This window comes from Helianthus annuus, chromosome 1 (assembly GCF_002127325.2).
Source record: "Helianthus annuus cultivar XRQ/B chromosome 1, HanXRQr2.0-SUNRISE, whole genome shotgun sequence".
Classification (NCBI taxonomy): Eukaryota; Viridiplantae; Streptophyta; class Magnoliopsida; order Asterales; family Asteraceae; genus Helianthus; species Helianthus annuus.
Genome location: NC_035433.2, coordinates 87997046 through 88003045, shown reverse-complemented (window position 1 = coordinate 88003045; position 6000 = coordinate 87997046). Strand labels below are relative to the sequence as shown.

At 35.5% G+C, this 6000-nt stretch overlaps 1 long non-coding RNA gene across 5 annotated transcripts; it reads left to right on the top strand.

The window, feature by feature from the left end:
• Positions 1-269: 269 nt before the first annotated feature.
• Positions 270-4760, top strand: LOC110871299. 5 transcript variants are annotated; one of them, XR_004891877.1, is made up of 7 exons: positions 270-700; positions 1264-1345; positions 1516-1571; positions 1980-2144; positions 2443-2714; positions 4219-4268; positions 4361-4760. It is a non-coding gene; the product is annotated as an uncharacterized LOC110871299 (long non-coding RNA). The 5 variants fall into 5 exon arrangements; XR_004891851.1 differs by having other exon boundaries at positions 1491-1571; XR_004891831.1 differs by lacking the exon at positions 270-700 and adding an exon at positions 734-1164.
• The last annotated feature ends 1240 nt before the right edge of the window (positions 4761-6000 follow it).

Below are 6000 nucleotides of genomic sequence, written 5' to 3'. Positions count from 1 at the left end.
CAATAAAATTTTTTTGAACTCACAAACGAAAAATAAAACTTTTGTAATAAACTCACAAAATGATCCAAATTACATGCACTACTAGAATTACATTAACTCTTTATTTAAAATTGTACTATATCCGACATCTCTCTAGTGGGTAATTAATTCGTTCTTGGAAAATGTGTATGTTTCGATCCAATGTTTTAATATTGTAGTAAAATTTATTTCAAAGAACTGTATTTTGTAGGATTTGTTTTTGTATTGTTTGTCATTGTTAGAAAATCTATACTATATTAAAAAGGAGAAGTGATGTACTGAAATGTAATTTTGCCATATGTACAAGTTTTGAATAAGTATGTACAAATAAATCCAAGCAGCTAGAATAGGAAGTGGAACAATTTTTAAGACGCTAAAAGGGCAATATAGTAATTTTACCCATGAAATATAATTGCCTCTTTCATTGCCATTGTCTATTCGAGTATACAATTTGCCAAACTGGTCGCCTCCCTGATCATAAATGGAGAATTTGGATGGTCTTCTCCTTCATATACTCCTATCTGATTTGAATTTCCGTAGTAATGGTTTGGTATCGTTCGCTAGGGTTCCGATGGGGGTTTTCGGTGACTATGACGTCTGGATCTCGTAACCGTCGTCAGTGGAGGAGCGGCGGCTGCGGTTGATAAACACGTGGATTCGTCTTCTGACGACTTGATATTGGGTAAATCTATCTCACTAGATGTTGTTCATCTATACTATATTAAAAAGGAGAAGTGATGTACTGAAATGTAATTTTGCCATATGTACAAGTTTTGAATAAGTATGTACAAATAAATCCAAGCAGCTAGAATAGGAAGTGGAACAATTTTTAAGACGCTAAAAGGGCAATATAGTAATTTTACCCATGAAATATAATTGCCTCTTTCATTGCCATTGTCTATTCGAGTATACAATTTGCCAAACTGGTCGCCTCCCTGATCATAAATGGAGAATTTGGATGGTCTTCTCCTTCATATACTCCTATCTGATTTGAATTTCCGTAGTAATGGTTTGGTATCGTTCGCTAGGGTTCCGATGGGGGTTTTCGGTGACTATGACGTCTGGATCTCGTAACCGTCGTCAGTGGAGGAGCGGCGGCTGCGGTTGATAAACACGTGGATTCGTCTTCTGACGACTTGATATTGGGTAAATCTATCTCACTAGATGTTGTTCATGTTCATAATGTTCATAATTTTGATCATGTTAGTGTTTGTAAACCTATGATTGCTCTGGTGATTCTCTCAGGTGGAAGGATTGCAGATTTGGGGTCGCCAATTGGGGCTTCGACTCTCGTCGTCGGTTTAGCTGATCAGAGCTTTCTCTCCAGGTAAATTCCTTCAACATTTGCATGTTTAATTTCATGATCATTCAACTTTGTTAATCTCTGCTTAATGATATTCATCACAGAATATGGGGTTTTGTTTTCCTATATTATATTAAAAAATTATAACTAAATTAATGATGGATAGTAGGTAAGGTTTCAAATATTAATCGCAGAGCAGAAGAGGTCAATCAAGTAGCAGCCATGGTTCACATCTACTTTTACCGTATCTGTAATTTCATCTCTCTCTCTCTCTCTCTTTGTATACTTGCATACTTTTTTAAGCTTGTAGCTCTGTTTAGTCTGTTTGTGTAAGGTAATCCGAATCTCTTGCTCATGTTGAGTTCGAGATCTTTTTAAGCTGTTCATGTCGAAACCTTTTTTAATTTACTTTGTTACAGTTAAATTATGCTATGGTTTGGCACTGGAAACCAAATTAGGGGTTTTAAGGCATTTACAGTTGATTTGTGTTATTGTTTTGAAATGTAGACCGTATTAGGGTTTATGTTTTTTTAAGACAAGAGTATTGTATCCGTCTTTGATTTATGGTTAAACATGTGGTCTCACAAAAATCAACACTTGATCTCCTAATTATGTTGTCTTCCTAACCTTCACCCTCCTTGTTTTGTTGTTTTGCTAGAAACAATGAATCGAAAGTGGACTAATCTGTTAACTTGATTCGTTATTAAGTATGCCGGTTAAACTATTCCGATGGTACAACTACACACCACCGAGGCTGCCACCGAACACACGGTTACAGCGTCTTATCGAGCATTGACCGTTACAGCTACTGTTTCGATTTCAGGTTACCCTTTTGCACTTGAAAAATCACACACACGGTATAATAGCTATTCGTCACATTATCAGGAGTTTGAGTGTATGAGGCTAGAAATGGAACAACTTTTGTATCAATATCGGGTTGACATCATATTCTCTGGTCATGTAAGTATAATATGAACTAGAGGTGACAAAATCGAAGTGTTGGGTCAAAACGAGGGTCGACCCGTGACACCCTTTGTCCAAAAAAATAAATTTATTTGGAGAACGTCACAAAACCATATTATATTTATAATAATAATAATTACAATCTTTGTGTCTTTCAGGTGCATGCCTATGAGCGGGTGAATAGAGTGTACAATTACAATTTGGACCCGTGTATATAACGATTGGAGACGTTGGTAACATTGAGAAGATTGATGTGGATCATGCAGATGAACCCGGAAAATGTCCTTCTCCTGGTGATAATGTACCCGAATTTGGAGGGGCATGTCATATAAATTTTACCCCGAGCCCTACAAAGGGCAAGTTTTGCTGGGATAAACGGCCTGAATGGAGTGCTTATGGAGAAAGCAGCTTCGGACATGGCATTCTCGAGGTAAGAAATACAAAAAACACAAAACTCCATGTATTACCTTAAGAAATTTTAATCCATATGTATTATATTGATAATGGGTCAACCGGGTCAAATGTTAAAGTTAATTTAAAATGGAACGGGTCGAACGGGTCAAAAGTCTTTCTCAACTGTATCAAATGCTTACATTCTCTTATGTAGTTTGTTTCATAGAGATTATCTTTTTTTTCGTAACGTAACACATTAGTTAGTTTACAAAATACAAAATGGGCAAAAAAATATTGTTACAAACACAACTTATAGGCTACTGACTGAGGGATGGAGACATGGAGTTAGAGTTAGAGGTCACAAGATGGGCTGGTTGGGAAATAGTATAGGCGTAAACGAGTTGAGCCTCTCGTGAGCTACTTGAGATTGGCACGCTAAATGCTCGAATCGAGTTGAGCTTAAACGAGCACAAGCCTATATTGAAGCTCATTTAATATACGAGCCCGAACTTGACAATGCTTGCGAGCCTAAAGTATATTAAATACATATTAGTAAGGAAAGGGTTTTAGGGATCTCATGACCTTCAATGCCAATGCAGTGATATAAAAGTATCAGATTTGGATGGAATTAGAGATTTAGGATGCCAATGATGTGCAGCATTGTGTACTTATGTATAATTGTGTAAGTATATTAGTATATATGTATATGTATTAGGTTGGACATAGGTTAGCCTGTGGTGTTGCAAATTAAAATTTAGCTCACATAGTACTGGATCTATCATCTGAGAATTACATTTTTAAAGTTCGAATCATTGTAGTGAAGTAGTTTTTTCAAGGGAAATTGGCCTGTAATAATTTCACTTAGTCCTTATTGACCATTAATAATCCCACCTCAGAATATTCCCTCACCAGTCCCACCTTTCACCTATTTTTCCTACAATGGTCCCCCGTTAAAAAAGCTTAACGGAGTTAAGCTTTTTTCCAAATTACAAACAGATTTTTTAGGGCTTTTGATTAGAACGACGATACGAGTCTATTGATGTAAAATTTGCCTCGAAACGGTGCTCCAAAGTATGAAAACGGCGCTTCAATTCGGGTGTTTAAATTTCCAATTAATCAAAATCAAGCCACTTGGAGCACCATTTCGAAGTAAGTTTTACATCAATGGACTCGTATCATCGTTCTGATCAAAAGCCCTAAAAAATATGTTTGTAATTTGGAAAAAAGCGTAACTCCGTTAAGTTTTTTTAACGGGGGACCATTGCAGGAAAAATAGGTGAAAGGTGGGACTGGTGGGGGGAATATTCTGAGGTGGGATTATTAATGGCCAATAAGGTCTAGGTGGGATTATTACAGGTCAATTCCCCTTTTTTTAATCATTGATTGGACAAATTCTTAGCATCTTCAATTTTTCTTGTCCCCCTATGGGCGTCCATGTGATGAATGGGATTAATAGTTCTGATACTCTTTATAGTTTGATGTATATGTATGGTTTGTATAGCCAAACTAATGTTGTTTGAATCTGTTTTATTTACTTGTAGAATGCACCATATTTGTGCACAAAAAATGGCATTACGCTTCCTGCCCCCGTGTAAGTTATACTGCACTATATTCAGAATACTTTATATGTGAATTTGATCATATATTAAGGTTAGAGTTGTGATTGGTTTTTGTTTTCGCTAGGTGAAGGAGCCACCTTCTTTATGGGAAAATGCTTAAGATTGATGTGATATACCTGTAGTTCCTTTTGAAGGTTTTTGATGTACTCAATAGCCATATCTGCTGTATTACTATGCTGCAGATTCAAAATGTGATTTTAGTGGCTACACCAACTCCAACAGTTGGTTTTACGGCTACCATAAAAACTCGAATCGAGACACTCAAAACATTTGAGATGGGTAATGGGACGCTTATTCAGATATGACACCTGATATAGGGTTAATTATAAACTTTTCCATGGGTTTGAGATGGGTATGGTATTAAGTGATAGCTGTCTAATACAAGTCCTTCTACCTGTTTGCCGGCATCGAAACCCATTTGTTATATTATGTTATATTATCGAAAGATGGGGATTATAATTGAATCTGATGAGTCGTGACACCCGTTGCAACGCGCGGGCCTTCCACTAGTAGTAAAAAAAGAAAATCTAAGGGCTGTAGGAAACCCTCAAATATGGTTCACTAACTTTGGAAGCAAATGATTATATATAATAATTGTTTTCACTTTTTAATTGGATTTGCGTTGTCCTTGATCATTCAGAGCTCCATGATAAGCCAAAGCATGTCCAAAGTGTATACAAGATGAATGAGCTACTATCACCCTAAAAGTTGAGTGTGTTCAATGGTAAAACTATGAAAAAATGTTGAGAATTTCTCCCATATAGGATGGTGTAAGTGCACTAATGTTTATAAGTGGAGTCTTCATTGGATATTATTTTCTTAAACATGAGTTCTACAATTTCTTTCTAACTCATAACTATCAACAAATCGATTAATTATTAAAGATTTCTAAAACAATTCAACTCTCACATTTTATTCAATTAGGTACACACCGAAATACTCTCAAATTCCAAAAAAAAACCCTTGCAAAAGAAAGTATTTGGTAGAAAATAGGTATACCGATGAGCCGATTTTAGGTCAGGCATTGATTATCCCAGTTTTATACTTAATCGTAAAATCGTGTCCCATGCTCTGTTTAATACCCGTTGGGTATTTGTCAGATAATTACCCATTAATTTGTTAAAAGATACCCATCAGGATTTATAAATACATTTCTTTTTTACTATTAAAAGTATCTTATAAATTTTATTTATACAACTGTTACAAGTTAAAATATGACACATTACATATATATAAGTTATATCACAACAAAATAATATCATTACAATTTTTATGTAATTTTATGTATATACTTCACAACATAAAAAAAAATATATCATTGGGAAAACAAGGTTTAAGTAAAAACTATGGGTTAATTAAAACATAATGATACCTTGTACAAGGAACACTAATCATGGAAACTAATTGGAGAGGCACTGAAATTCAAAACTGAAAAACTCTAGTTGAGTTCTTTCCATATGCGGCATGTAATACAATGCGTAGTCGTTGGGCCGAATAATGCCCCATATTTGGGCGTTGTCCGTCACGTGTCGTTCTAGTCAGTAAAGGGGCGTTATTCACACAGAGGCGTAGTGATGATAAGGCCCAATAATGCCCCGTCAATCATTACACACTTATTTAATTAAATAAAACAAAAACCATCAAAAAATCTTATTGGACAAAGAAAATGAAGATGAAGTGTGATTGGACCATCAAAATGGGGCT